The 13809-nt window shown below is 43.3% G+C and overlaps 1 protein-coding gene across 1 annotated transcript in view; it reads right to left on the bottom strand.

The window, feature by feature from the left end:
* The window catches only part of LOC144692201 (volume-regulated anion channel subunit LRRC8D-like), an 87824-nt gene extending 74315 nt beyond the window's left edge, over window positions 1-13509 (bottom strand). Inside the window, exon 1 of the mRNA XM_078560764.1 lies at window positions 13473-13509. The gene's annotated coding sequence lies outside the window, so the exon portion shown is untranslated. The remainder of the gene's footprint in view (window positions 1-13472) is intronic.
* Window positions 13510-13809: the final 300 nt, after the last annotated feature.

The raw sequence follows: 13809 nt of genomic DNA, 5'->3' as shown, positions 1-13809 counted from the left end.
TCTGTCCAGTGTTCCCTCAACCAACATCACTACTATGGAGTTATAAAATAAATTAGTGCACAAATATTCCATTTTTCCTAAAGCTAAACAATAATACTTCTGATATCAGAAGAATGAGAAAAAGAATACAACAGAAAACAATAAGTAATAAAAATGATTGGTTAACTCCTACGCCAAATATGAGAATGGTTTCATTTCTCTCTTCTTTCTTCATGTACAGAAACAGAAAAGTACTACTTTATCATTTTAACATGGGAGCTCTGTAGAACGTTAATTGGTAAAGAAAAACCATTTCAGTGAGGAAAATAAATAGTATAAGCTCCACTTTTGGATGATACCAGAATATATCGTTAAATCTCAATCTGTTAGCCATGGCTCAATGGTAATACTCCTGCCTCTGAGGCAGGCAATTGTGGATTCAAGTTCCACCCCAGAGTCTTGACCATCCTCCAGGCTGACACTCTAGTTCAGTACTGGGGAAGCGTTAAACTGTTGGTGGTGCGGTTCTTCAGGTGAGACATTAAACCGAAGCCCCCACTGCCCTCTCAGGTGGACATAAAAAGATCCCATTGCACCATTTCAAAGAGCAAGGGAGTTCTCCCCAGTGACCTGGCCAATATCTCCCTCGATTAACTTCGCTGAAGCAGATTAGCTAGCTAGCCATCATCACACTGTTGTTCGTGGGAGTCATCATAACAAAATTACTTTCGTCAGAGTTTCATCGGCTATAGATCGCTTTGGGGCATCCGGAGGTCCTGGAGGATTCTATATAAAATCAAGTTCTTTCTTTCTATCGTGGATAACTCTGCTGTCTTGCTGATAATTATATCTTGTAACGTAAAGGAGTGAATAAAGAACTAACCACTCATTATCATTTATGACAATGAGCATTCTGACCAGCAGTAAAGCACAACAGTGAGATGTAAAAATTTATCCTGTATCAATCTGAATGGTGAAAAATACTCAACAGTATAATTATACCCTCTGGCCAATGTTCTACATCAAGACAGAGTTTCTTAAGTGGTATAGTGCATCGAGGTGAATGACCAATATTATTAGGTCTGTTAGTGGTGATGAGAACAATCAGACATAATGAATTACAAGCAACATGTTGTGCACCTAGAAGGTGTACTAACTGAAACAAGACCATTTCTGTTATTAAAATGCCAAATAAACCCAGTGATGACAGTTTATTTTAAAATAGCAGATGTGAAGATAGCAAATAGCAGTGTGAAGTTATTCACTTTGGTCGAAAGAAGAGCTGAATTTTTTTTATTTAAAAGATGAGAAACTTGCAAGTGTGGATGTTCAAAGAGTCTTGGGTGTGCTCGTAGGAACGCATAAAGTTAACCTACAGGTACAGCAAGCAATTAGGAAGGCAAATGGCATGTTGGCCTTCATTGCAAGAGGAATAAAGGAGACTTGCTAGAATTGTATAAGGTTTTGGTGAGACCACATCTGGAGAACTGTGTGCAGTTTTGGCCTCCACATTTAAGATATACTTGCATTGGAAGCGGTACAGCGACGGTTCACTAAACTGGCCCCTGGGATGAGGAAGTTGTCCTATGATGAGTAGCTGAGAAAATTGGGTCTATTTTCCCTGGAGTTTGGAAGAATGAGAGGTGATCTCACTGAAACATACAAGAGTCAGCAGGGGCTTGACAGGGTAGATACTGAGAGATTGTTTCCACTGGTCGGGAAATCAGTCTCAGGAGAAGGGGCGGATCATTTAGAACTGAGATGAGAAGAAATTACTTCACTCAAAGGGCTGTGAATCTTTGGAATTCTCTACCCCAGAGGGTTGTGGATGTTCCATCACTGAACACATTTAAGGCTGGGATAGACAGACTTTTGGTCTCTCAAGGTGGCACGGGACATGGGGAGTGGGTGGGGAGTGGAGTTGAAGCCCAAGATCAACCATGATCATATTGAATGGCAGAGCAAGCTTGATGGGCCATATAGTCTACTCCTGCTCCTATTGCTTGTGTTCCTGTGATGCTAAATATACAGATCAGTTACACAGGGAAGCCATGGGGCGGAGAGGAGTGTATAAGAAAAGAGGTTACGTGGCTGGAACTCAATCTAGCTTTTCCTTTTAAAGATGCTGATCAATCTGTTCAGTAATTTACAGCATTTAGGTGTTTCATTTCAAATATCCAGCAGTTGAGGTTTTATTTAAATATTAATATAACTTTTATCTATCATACATTTAATTTTCCTAACTTTCCACACAACACAAACTCTTTAAGTGTGCCATTTTGAATGCATGTTTACTGGTGACATTTTGTACTAGTACCTCTCATCTGGTTGGGAGATTGGGGGCTAGTTCTAGCATGACGATATGTTGGTGCGGTGGGGGGCAGGTGGGAGGGGTGATAGCAGCATCTTTCTGGAGGTAAGGGCAGTCAGTGATTTTGTATTCTAGCCATTGCATTTGCTTCTACCTTTCCAAACAATTAACATCCTTAAATATTCACTCCCTCCACTACATTGGCAGCAGTGTGTACCAAATACAAGATGCACTGCAGCCCACAACTCGCCAAGGCTCCTTCGACAGCACCTTCCAAACACATGACCACTACCACCTAGAAGGACAAGGGCAGCAGACGCATGGAAACGCATGAAAAAAGCAAGGGCATGGAAACACCACCACCTGCAAGTTTTGCTCCAAGCCACACACCATCCTGACTTGGAGATACATCTCTGTTGCTGGGGTCAAAATCCTGAAACTCCCTTCCTGACAGCACAGTGGGTGTACTGACACCACACGGACTGCAGTGGTTCAAGAAGGTGACTCCCCACCGCCTTCTCAAGAAAAATAAACAATGGGCAACAAATGCTGGCCTTGCCAGTGATGCACACATCCCATAAAAATAGAACAAAAATTAACAGGACATTGTAAAGTTGTTCGATTGAGAGGTGTGAGAACAGAGGAAGCAACTGGCTTGATGAAGTCCCAATGTGGCAAGGCTGTGCCTCACTTTCCAGATGCTTCCCTAGACCTACAAGGGCCCACAGAGTGATACTCTTTCCTGTCGACTGCAAGAAGCAACCTGCCACAGAGAGCAAGGTGTGGCTGGAGTTGGTTGAGGAGGTGAGCAGCAAGAGGAAGGTGCTACGCTCCTGGATACAGTGCCAGAAGAGGTTTAATGACCTGATCAGAGCAGGAAAGGAGAGCACAATGGCACACTAAACACATGCTGCCGAGTGCATCACACCAAGCCGACGCCAGCACCCCACGCCTCACACCAACTTACCTTCCATGTGCACCCAACTCCCTCAGTCTATGCACTTCCTCACATCCTTATCTGACCCTCAACTTCATGTAATGTCATGCCTTTCCCTCAGTCACCCTCAAATGTTATCCATCCAACCATTTAACACATTCCATTACCCTCTCCCAGAGGTCACTTCTTTCCATCCTTGCAGAAGAGCACAGAACTGGAGGTAGTCCTCTAGTCATCTTAATACAGACAACTGCAGAAGAGGTGGTCCAGGAGATAAGCAGAGTCACAACATGGATGACCACTGGAAATAGGGAAATGAAGTGCGCACAGCTACCTGAAGACAGAGTTAACTACCACAGTCACATGGCATACAACACCCTCTCATGTTCATTTGATGTCAGCAACCGGTGTAGTATGATCATGTGCATATGGTTCACTTAGAACATTCTTACTGTGACATACCTTCAATCTCTTCCAAGGCCATCAAGTCCTCCCACACGAGATGGTCCAGGAGTCAGAGAGGAGACCACACACTCCAAGGATGCACTATCACAGAACTCATGCAGACCATGCACCAATTCAGTTGCTCACACTTCAGTGGGACTAATAGGACATGTTTCCACCTGATATCTCACACAAGTGAGCAAGGACAAACAGTGGAGACAGGTGCAGTAGTGGAATCTGCATCAGAGGGTGCAGAATGAACCAAGCTCTGCTCAACTGGACGTAGATGCTGAACCTCGAGAGCAGCCAACAAAGGAGACATATGGAACAGCAAAAAATATATACAATGCACTGGCAGACTTCCCTGCTGCACTGTCCAGGCTTGCATAGAGATTGGAGGACTTTGTCTCAAGCATGAATGGCATGATGTCTCAGGCCTTTGCAATAATGTCTTCATCCATGGAAAGAAGGACCGCCTGCTTGGGGTATCAAATGCAGCAGTCAAATGAGTTCATGAAGACTCTCACCAATGGCTTGCACACTCTGAATGCACTTTAACTAGGACTGATGAAACTTTGGCCTCGGGTATTCAGCACTCCAGTGATCTGCAGCCAAGTGCTCTCCGGCTCATTGCTGGCAGGGAAATGGGGTTTGGCCAAGAGAGGGAAAACGGTGAAAGGACACATGGAAGTGGGAACTCTGCTCAAAATCTTTCCACTTCGCACCCACATTCCCCTCCCACCTCGTGTCTCGATGGTTGAATCTGCACCCACACAGGTGCACACGGAAATGGTGGGGCCCTCAGACTCCAAAACCAAAGCGGCATCAGCTAAGAACATCTCAGCAGTTACAACAGGAGTCTGAGAAGCCTGTCTCTACCTCTGCCGAAGCTACAGGGATTACATGACACAAGTGTAGCAGAAGAAGGAAAGAGTAAAGATTTGTCACGGCACAAGGATGTGTTACATAATTTGAAATTGTTAAGTTTCTGTTTATGAGCCACATAAATATTATCTGTTTGCACCACTTTCCAATTATCCAGTTTTGCCTGCTGCCTGTTAAGTGGTACATGACTTTAATTGTATTAGTCCGCTGGGCTTTATTGCTTAGGCTTCTCTCAGACATCAGCCACGTTTTAGGAGGATAACTCTCATTGCCAAACAGTTGGCAGGTTAGTCTGTTCTGAAGTGCAAAGCGCTCAGAAAGGGTAGACTGTCACAGGACAAAAAGGATCATGGCATTTGAGGGAATGTTGCACACACCTTCATAAATCATCCTTTTGTAGTTGGCAGACCAGCTGCACTTTGGTCGAGCAGAAGCCCTTGAGGCTCCTGAAAACTCCTGGATGATCTGCAGATGCATTGACCGCCTCATGCATGCAGCCGATGACACCCTGCACCTATGAGAAGCCAGCCAGGAGATGCAAACCTGAGCATCCACTCATTTTCTGACTGGCATCAGTGGTGGAAAGTGTACATAACTGTCTCCTCTGGTAAACATAGCATCAGTGACAAATGTGCTGCATTTGTGGGAGGCCGACTGCAGAACCCCGGGAGGAACCCGAAACAAAGAATTCGAGGGCAGTGGTAACTGATCACACATCAAAGATCCGTGGAAGAAAATTGAGGCCTTTGAAACATGGATGCTAAGATACAAGCTTAAAATTCCAGATACGGACCATAAGGCAAAACGAAGAGGTGCTTGAAATTGCAGGAGCAAAAAAGGACTCTCAAAAGTGACATCCAGAAAAGAAAATGTCAGTATTTTGGCCACATGATCAGAGCTGAAAAGTTACAGAGGCCTCTCCTTCAGCATAAAGCGGAGGGCAGCAGAAAGAAGGGTCGGCCTAGGTGTAGTTGGATGATGGACGTCACTGAGCGGTTGCACACAAGCTACACTAGATGTGTGAGGATGATGTAAGACAGACGAGCGTGACATACATGACAGCAGATCTCCTGATAGCAGTAGCTACAAGCAGCAGCAGTTAACTTTAACAGCCACTGGCAAAGTTTGGGTACCAAGTCCATTTGGTAGCAGGATTTATACCAGCAGGCTCCAAATGACTGTCACCATCTGGCAAAAGATCTTTGGTATTCAGGCGTATCCAGGAAGCTGATTCTCTGCCTGTATATCCTATGTTGTGGTTATCACCTCCTGCAAACTGAATGTCTCTGTTCATCCCCTCTCCCCTGTGGTAGCGTGTGAGTAAAAGGCTGCTGCTACTGGTCATCTTGATCCTCATTGGAGGCAAGAGCGAAAACAACACAAGCGGCACCCGTGCTGATCGGATATATCATAGATGGCACAGAGAGATCAGAAGTGCCAGTCTCCAGCGCAGGGTGTGCAAAAGGAGTAGAAATCACCTGTAAAGTACCGAGAGCAAAAGCTATTAGACGAGGAAGCAGGCATGAGGTTTCAGCGTTTATGGGATTTTTTTTTTTGCCTGTCATTTTTTCAGCCTCCTCAACTATAACGTGTTCCCTCACGTTCCACTGGGGAGTTCCCATAAGCCCGAGAATTTTGTGCACCCAGAGTTAAAGTTGAAAACCCATTAGAAAAACCTCTTAATCACACATTAACAAATTGAAATTGCCAACTTGCCTCTCACGGGGCAGGTTTCTCTCACACAGCCCAACATGCTGCAGTTAAATGCAGAAGTCGGCAGGCTGTGGCCACTGTCAATTTCAGGGATTTTAATCTCCCAGCCGCTACCAAACCCACTCTCTTTGAAGTTAAAACTCACCCCTTGAAGTCTTCAGATGTTGCTCTGCTCATCCTTTCACAAGCAGAGGCATTGTCTAACAGAGCTGTCTTAATGTACATCCATGCCCCAATTATGAATACTGTGCTTCATCGCCTGCTGTCCATGCCAGGTGAACATATAGTTTACAATCAGAATCAAACAGGAGAATGCTGGACAGAATAGGTGCATTCCCCATCATTCCTTTTCTCTTAAAAGCAAGTGACTCATGCTGCAGGTAAGTATGTGAGCACTTGCAACCCTTCAGGACATACTGAAAGCAGCAATTGCTCGGGGAACATGGAATGTGAGCATCAGTATTATAACCTAATGGTTGAGACATCACAGCAGAGTGTGATTTTGAATTCACAAGCTTGCACTTTTTTCTTCTCTCCCAACTTTGGCAGGCGTGTCAAATTTCCCCCTCATTACGTGGGAACACTAATATCAGCTGTAATCACCTTCTCCACTCTCCTTTCACCCCTTCCATCCCACCTAGCTGAGATCAGCTAACTTGACAAGAGACCATGAAGCAAATTAGAACCTGCCTGGTCTGTTTAACTCAAAATCACGCTAGAAATTTTAAGGATCCGGTGAATCAAAGCTGGGTGCTTACATTTGTCCTCATTTCAGAGCAAAATCAACCAACAAACCTATGCTTCATATACAACACTCTTTTCCAGCACTATTCAGCATTTTACTCAGATTCAATTGATGATATGGATTATGTGGCACTGGGACCTCTTTTTTTTCCTTGAATGGTCCACTTATTTATTCATTACACAAATGCATTGGCCAAGATACACAGCTGCCAAATTATTGCTTTTACTCGAACAAGCAACTGCTCTAACATTGGTGCCTGATTTGGTTGCCGGAAGACTGTGCTTTGTAACTAAACAGCAGATTAGTTCACGCACCATTTTCAGAGATCAAAAGAGATCTTTTAATACGTAACAGCTGGAGGCTTGTGTTTTTCAACTTGAGTTGCAGCTTAGGCCGCTGTATGCTCCAGGTTCAAACCTTACATCAGAAGATTTTGCTTAAACTCTGCTAACCAACAAAGTGGTGAACTTGAATGCCCTCGACATACCCTGCTTCACCACAATTTTTAGAATTACAATTCTAACTACTGTTTAAGGTGCAATTTTTCTCAAATACTAAGTGTTTCGCGTTCCTGAAGGAAAATAAATAAAATTGCCATATGCAAAACCATTCATTCACTTCACCAGCAATTCCCTCTTCAAACATTTTTTAAAAATTAGCCAAACCTCTCACCAATAGAAGCGTATTGTCATAATTAAGAGTCTACAAATCAAGCTACAAAGAAATTTTTGTACACAGAGATGGAGTACATGGAATAGTTCATTCAGCCCCACAAGCCTGTTCCATTTTACAGTTAGATCATGGCTGTGCAAAGGACACAACTGCAGTACAAAGAGCTGAGAAATAGGTTAGCAGCAGCCAAAGCATAGGAATTCCAAGGTATACACAGGGGTGGGGGGGGGGGCGGGGGGGGGGACTGCTGGAGTTGAACCAACTCATGCAGAAAAAGCTTACTGGTAGGAACCAACAGTAACTTTCTGGTTGTTTGTACAACCAGGACCATCCAACCAATTAAGACATTGGTTCTCAACATTACCCTTTGAGAGGTAAAGTTTTTTTAAAGAGGTAAGTAGTATGCAGAGGGATTTGGATATCCACATATTACAGAAAGTAAACATGTAGATACAGCAGCAATTAGAAATGTAAAGCCTTTATAGCAAGAGGGAGATTACAAGAGTGAGGAAATTGCAACAATTATATAGGGTTTTGGTGAGATCATGATCTGAGAGACTGGTGTACAATTTTTATCTCCTTACCTAAAGAAGGTTATCCTTGTCTTAGAAGGGGTGCAATGAAAGTTCACTAGATTGATTCCTGGGATGAGAGTGTTATCCCAGGAACAGCAATTGAATAGAATGAGCCCATATTCCCTGCAGTTTAGAAGAATGAGATGTATCCTCATCGAAATGTATAAATTTCTTACAGAGCTTGATGGGTAAATGTTGGGAGGTTGTTTAGGGGGCATAATCTCAGAATAAGGGGTTGGCCATTTAGGACTGAGATAAGGAGAAAATCTCTTCGCTCAAAGAGTTGGAACTCTCTACCCCGGAGTGCTGTGGATGCTCCGTCATTGAGTATATTCAAGACTGAGGTCAACAGATTTTTGGACACCAAGGGAATCAAGGGGTGCAGGGATACAGCAGGGAAATGAAGTTGAAGTAGATGATGATCAGCTGTGATTGCATTGAATGATGGTACAGGATTGGGAAATTATAAGGCCTACTCTTGCTCCTATTCCTTATGTTCTTACATTTCAATAATCAGCAGAGCAGCTCCAAAATCTCTGCTTCACTGAATATTGTGCAATCGACTGGGGAAACCACCTAGACCCCATAGAAGTCCGTGCCTACAAAAGCGATGAATCGGATCTTCAGCCAGTTGGCTTGCTACACCCTTTTCCTGCTACATTTATTACAAAAACACAAAAAGGAGGATAAAAATTATTCTTACGCCATTTAAAAAATATAAATGCTGGAAAAATTGAAGTGAAAGCTATAAAGTTAGCCAACAGAAAACAAAAAAATAAGCATTTAATTGTGATTCCAAAACTCCTCCCCCTACTAAGCACCAAAAAAGCAGGCCAGTGTATTATGCATTGATTTGAAGTGAATCTGCAGTAACAATTCTGTGTAAAGTTCATAAAGTATCACTGTAGGACTTGTTTGCCAATGTACATCCTTACCAAGAAAGGCAACTAATGAAATAGAATGCACTTGCCTCTTCTTACTTTTCAGCTTCTCCCATTTTACTAGGGGTCATCACAATGTTGCTTGATCACCCTTCTCCATCTCCTCTCAGTCATCTATTCCTCTTCCAATCATGCTGCTCTCACCACCGCATCATTCCATCTGGTCTTAGGCCTTCCCCTTCTCCCTGGCAGTCCTATCTCCATCACTCACCTCATCACATTTCCACCCCCTCATCTCTCTCTCTCCACAACAGATGGCCAAACATTTCAATCTCTTCTCCGCTACTTTCTTCGATGCTCCCATAATCTTCACTGATGCCCCCCCCCCCCCCCCCCCCCGCCACCCCGCCACCCCGCCACCCCGATATACTGGTTCCTGATCTTGTCCTTTAACAAGACTCATGTCCATCTCATTAGTATCCAATGCACTTGCCACCTGCCCTATACCATACTCTGCAATCTGTACTTTCCTCTGTGTAGATTCTGATCTATAAAAAATGGGGTTGAATTTCTTCTCACTGGCTGATTAAATAAGGATCCGCTAAGTTTCGGTGGAACATGGATAGATTAGTGAAATGCCACAAAAATGATTGTAATTGCACACAATAGAAACAGAATTTCATTTAGTCAGTCATGGTCAAACAGTGGCCCTGAAACTTTGTTTTTGTATTGTGGACTAGAGTTCAGGTTCAGGAGCAAGGATCAACCAGACGAATTCACCAGCATTGAAGTTCTGCCTCAAGGTGTGCTCGTATTTATCACACACTGTATCTTTTATACAAGATGCTTGAAATATGATGTCATGTGTAAAAGAAAGTATGAAAACAAAATTATATCCACACTCGAGGGTAATAAAATGCTATTTTAGGAATGAAAACTGAAAGGAGCTAAGTAATGTTATTTTCAGTTGTTTAGGATTTAAGGGAGCTTTTAAACAACAGAAGTTATACAATGGAGCACCACGTTATACTATAAATGGATTGAATATTGATCCTTGTTCACTTAGAGGTCATTTCTGAAAAAGCACTTGGGCTCTCAATATCATCAGTTATTACATACTAGGTGATGACTGTCTTTCAAAATGCTCTTCCTGCATATTATTACTTCCAAGTCATAAATTCTTGGCACATGAAGTTAAATATCAACAAATACAAACAACTGCACACTTGGAGAAGGATCAAACCTGTTATAATGGGGATTGAGTTTGCACAAGAACTGAGGAGAGTAGCTTCATCACTTTCAATGTCATGGCAATGTGGAGAATAATATTTTAAACTTAGAGTATCGTTTTTTTCTCCTACATACTGTGGCCCTTGGTTAAAATGTTGCCTTTGGTACCTGCAAGATCCTCCATTTATTTTTTTAAAAACAGGCAATGGGTGCTGACAATTTGAGGTTGATTGATGTTCAGAAGGCAGGGTGACATGTTGGCTTTTTTTCTTAAATTGAGGGTGGGGGAGGGGAAAAGAGAGAAGAGGATGAAGAAATACTCCTCATCATGGAAGTGAGATGGGAGAACAGGAAGAGGGAACACTGACCTGTTCTTTCCCTTTGGACCTGTAGACCTAACGTTCTGCATTGACAATTTTTGTTTTAGTTTCGGGCCTTATTTGCAGCCCTCCCCAAGTTTTCCACCTTTCCCATTTTTTTGCTTTTCCTTGGGGAAAAAAAATTCCCAATGCCTCAGCTATCCACATCTTCTTTGTTTCTTTAATGCCTCTTTCCACTGCATCACCTCACAATCATTGAGATGGTAACTTTCCCTGTTTTTTTTCTGCTCATTTGTTTTACCCCTTCAAATTCTATTAATAGGCTTGTTAATCCTTTATTTCACTGTTTTGAAGTAGGGCCCAGCCTAAAGTGTTGACTTGTCTGTTATTCCCAGAAGCTGACAGGTCTGTTTTGTGTTTAAAAGTGATTTCTCTTTTAGTTCTAAGAAAAGGTTATGGTGCTTCATCAGAACCACACAGCTGGTCTATAGAAATTATTTTCACATGATGTCACAATTTGGATGGCATATTTAAAAAGGGAGCAGAGAAGAGCAAAAGAACAACCATCCCAAATGTAAACAGCATGATATGCAAGGAATTAGAAGACAAATGGAATGTTGCCATTTGTTGTAAGGGAAATGGAACATACATGTAGTGATGTTTTGCTACAGTTGTGTAGGGTATTGGTGAGACCATACAGACTTCTGTGAACAGCTTTGGTCTCCTTATGTGAAAAGATAAGTTGTGAAAAGTTGCATTAAAAGCAGCTCAGAGAAAGTTTACTCAACTGACTCATGGAATGAAGGGGTTATCTTATGAGGAAATGTTGATCAGGTTAGGTCTGTATCCATTGGAGTTTAGAAGATTGAGAAGTGATCTTATTGAAACATAAGATCCTGAGGGGACTTGACAGGGTGGATGCTGAAAGGAGACCAGAACTAGGGGTCACAGTTTAAGACAGAGATGAGGAGAATTTTTTTTCTCCCAGAGGGTCATGAGTCTTTGGAACTCTCTTCCCCAGAGAGCTGTAGAGGCAGAGTCATTGAATATTTTAAAGGCAGAATTGGATAAGATTGTTGATTGATGAGGGAATCAAAGGGTTTAGGGGGTAGGAAGGAAAGTGGAATGTTGAGGCCACAATCAGATCAGCCATGATCTTATTGAATGGTGCAGCAGACTCAGTGGACCGAATGGCCTACTCCTGCTCCTAACTCATATGTTTGTAAGATTAAATAAACAAACTCTACAGTTTAGAGGGCTGGAAGTTAAAGAAGGCTCTCACTTCAACATAATCAAAGTATTAAATGGCATAAGTGACAGGGCACGTTGAGAAGGTTGCTAAATTGCATAAGGGAACCTTGACTTTATAAACAGAGGCTTAGAGTCCAAAAGCAAGAAAGTTATGCTCAAACCTCTAGAAATGGCTGCTTAGGCCCGAGCTGTTAGGACATGGATGCAATACTCTAACAGAAACAAACCTTGTAACAGAATAACCTCTTTTTTTAAAGAAAAGGTTAAGTAAATAAATATTGAAAAAGTGAAAAAGTTGGATAGCTCTTTCAGAGTGCAGAATGGTTTCCTTCTGTCCTGGAAAATTCTATGGTTCTACATTGTGGATGTAGAATGTACCATCGGATGAGAGGTTGGTTGAATTGGAGCATTTGGGCCAAGCTCAATGAGGCCAAGAGACTTTCTGGTCGTCAACTGTCTTTCTTATGCTTAAAGGTTATTGGGAAAAATTGAGAATTCTGAGTACCATAAATGATATACTCCTGCCACACTACCTACTATGTAACCAAATTAGAGTATAACAACTACTAATGCAGCAGTATCTGAAGGTGTTGGTGAGTTCCCACAAAATAAAGCCAGTACATTGTCACAAAAAAAAAAATCCAAGGCAAATAAATTCGTGGGCAATGTGTTGGAACAACTTCCAAACTATAATCCCTTTGAGAAATCACAATTTGCCACCAAACCTTTGGGGTTCTTCTAAATTGTATCCTTTGACATTCAGATTAATACATATTTTCTGAAAACTTGCAATAAGTTACACTACCCGGTAGGTTTGATGGAGTGACAACAAAAATGATCAAAAACACAATGTTCTGGGAATAGGTCATTCTGCCCTCAAGAGTGATGTTTGTGAGCTCTTGCCCGCCTCACACCACCCCCGCCCCCCCCAAATTTCCTCTCAAGCAAACGTTAAAACAAAAAAAACTCAGAAAATGTCAGCGGATGAAAAATCCCAAACTCATCACTCAACTAACTGCATTAAACCGGCTGACACTATTTTTTTTTTACTATTTAGCAAAACATGACGCAATTCGCCCCTTAGGTCAGATTATAATCCCCCGCTCGATTCGGTTAAAACGCTCGCTGTTAAAGAGGACTGACTGGAAGGGGAGAGGGGGAAGCTCATTGCAGACATACCCAAAACCCCAACAAGCAGTGTACTGGCAAAGCCCAGACCGCCATAGCGAGAGGAGCGCAGACAGGCAGTAGAAACTCAAGAAACATCACATTGAAGCAGCGGCTCTTTCCTTCCTTTCCCTCCACACAGCCCCCTCCCCTCTCTCTTCTCGAGGCTTCCGCTGTCCCCCACCACCCCTCCCTCCCTCCCCAAAAACATACTGAAGCCGCTATGGTGGCAGCTATGCCTTAGGATAAAGCGGCAGAGCTTTTGCCTTTGATGCATGCACACGGGGCGGCAATGGAGAGATGGCTCGAGTGCTTCCCTGCCTGCAGTCCATGCTGTGTTAGGCTCACTGCCTGGTACTTACCGGGGTCCTGAGTGACCGGGCACTTGCACACCCACCACCACCCCCCCTCCTCCTCCTCCTCCTCCCGCCGCCGCGCGACCAGTCGCTGTGTGCCTCCTGCTCCCCACTCTCTGGGAGCGGTGTGAATGAGTGCGGTCTCTCTAGCCGGAGCGGAGCGCTTCCCTCCAGTGTGAGAGGAGGAGGAGGAGGCGGGCAAGCGAGCTCATTCTCTCCCCTCTGCGGCGGGGATCCTTTCGCTTTAGCTGCTGCCGCCGCCGCTTTTATGACGCCGAGCTCCTGTTTACTTCCTAGTCACACACACACAAAATAAAATCACTGTAAACACCAATAAGCGTTG

This window comes from Cetorhinus maximus, chromosome 17 (genome assembly GCF_964194155.1).
Source record: "Cetorhinus maximus chromosome 17, sCetMax3.hap1.1, whole genome shotgun sequence".
In the NCBI taxonomy this organism is placed as follows: Eukaryota; Metazoa; Chordata; class Chondrichthyes; order Lamniformes; family Cetorhinidae; genus Cetorhinus; species Cetorhinus maximus.
The sequence above is the reverse complement of the archived record's forward strand: the minus strand, read 5'-3'. Positions and strand labels throughout refer to the sequence as shown.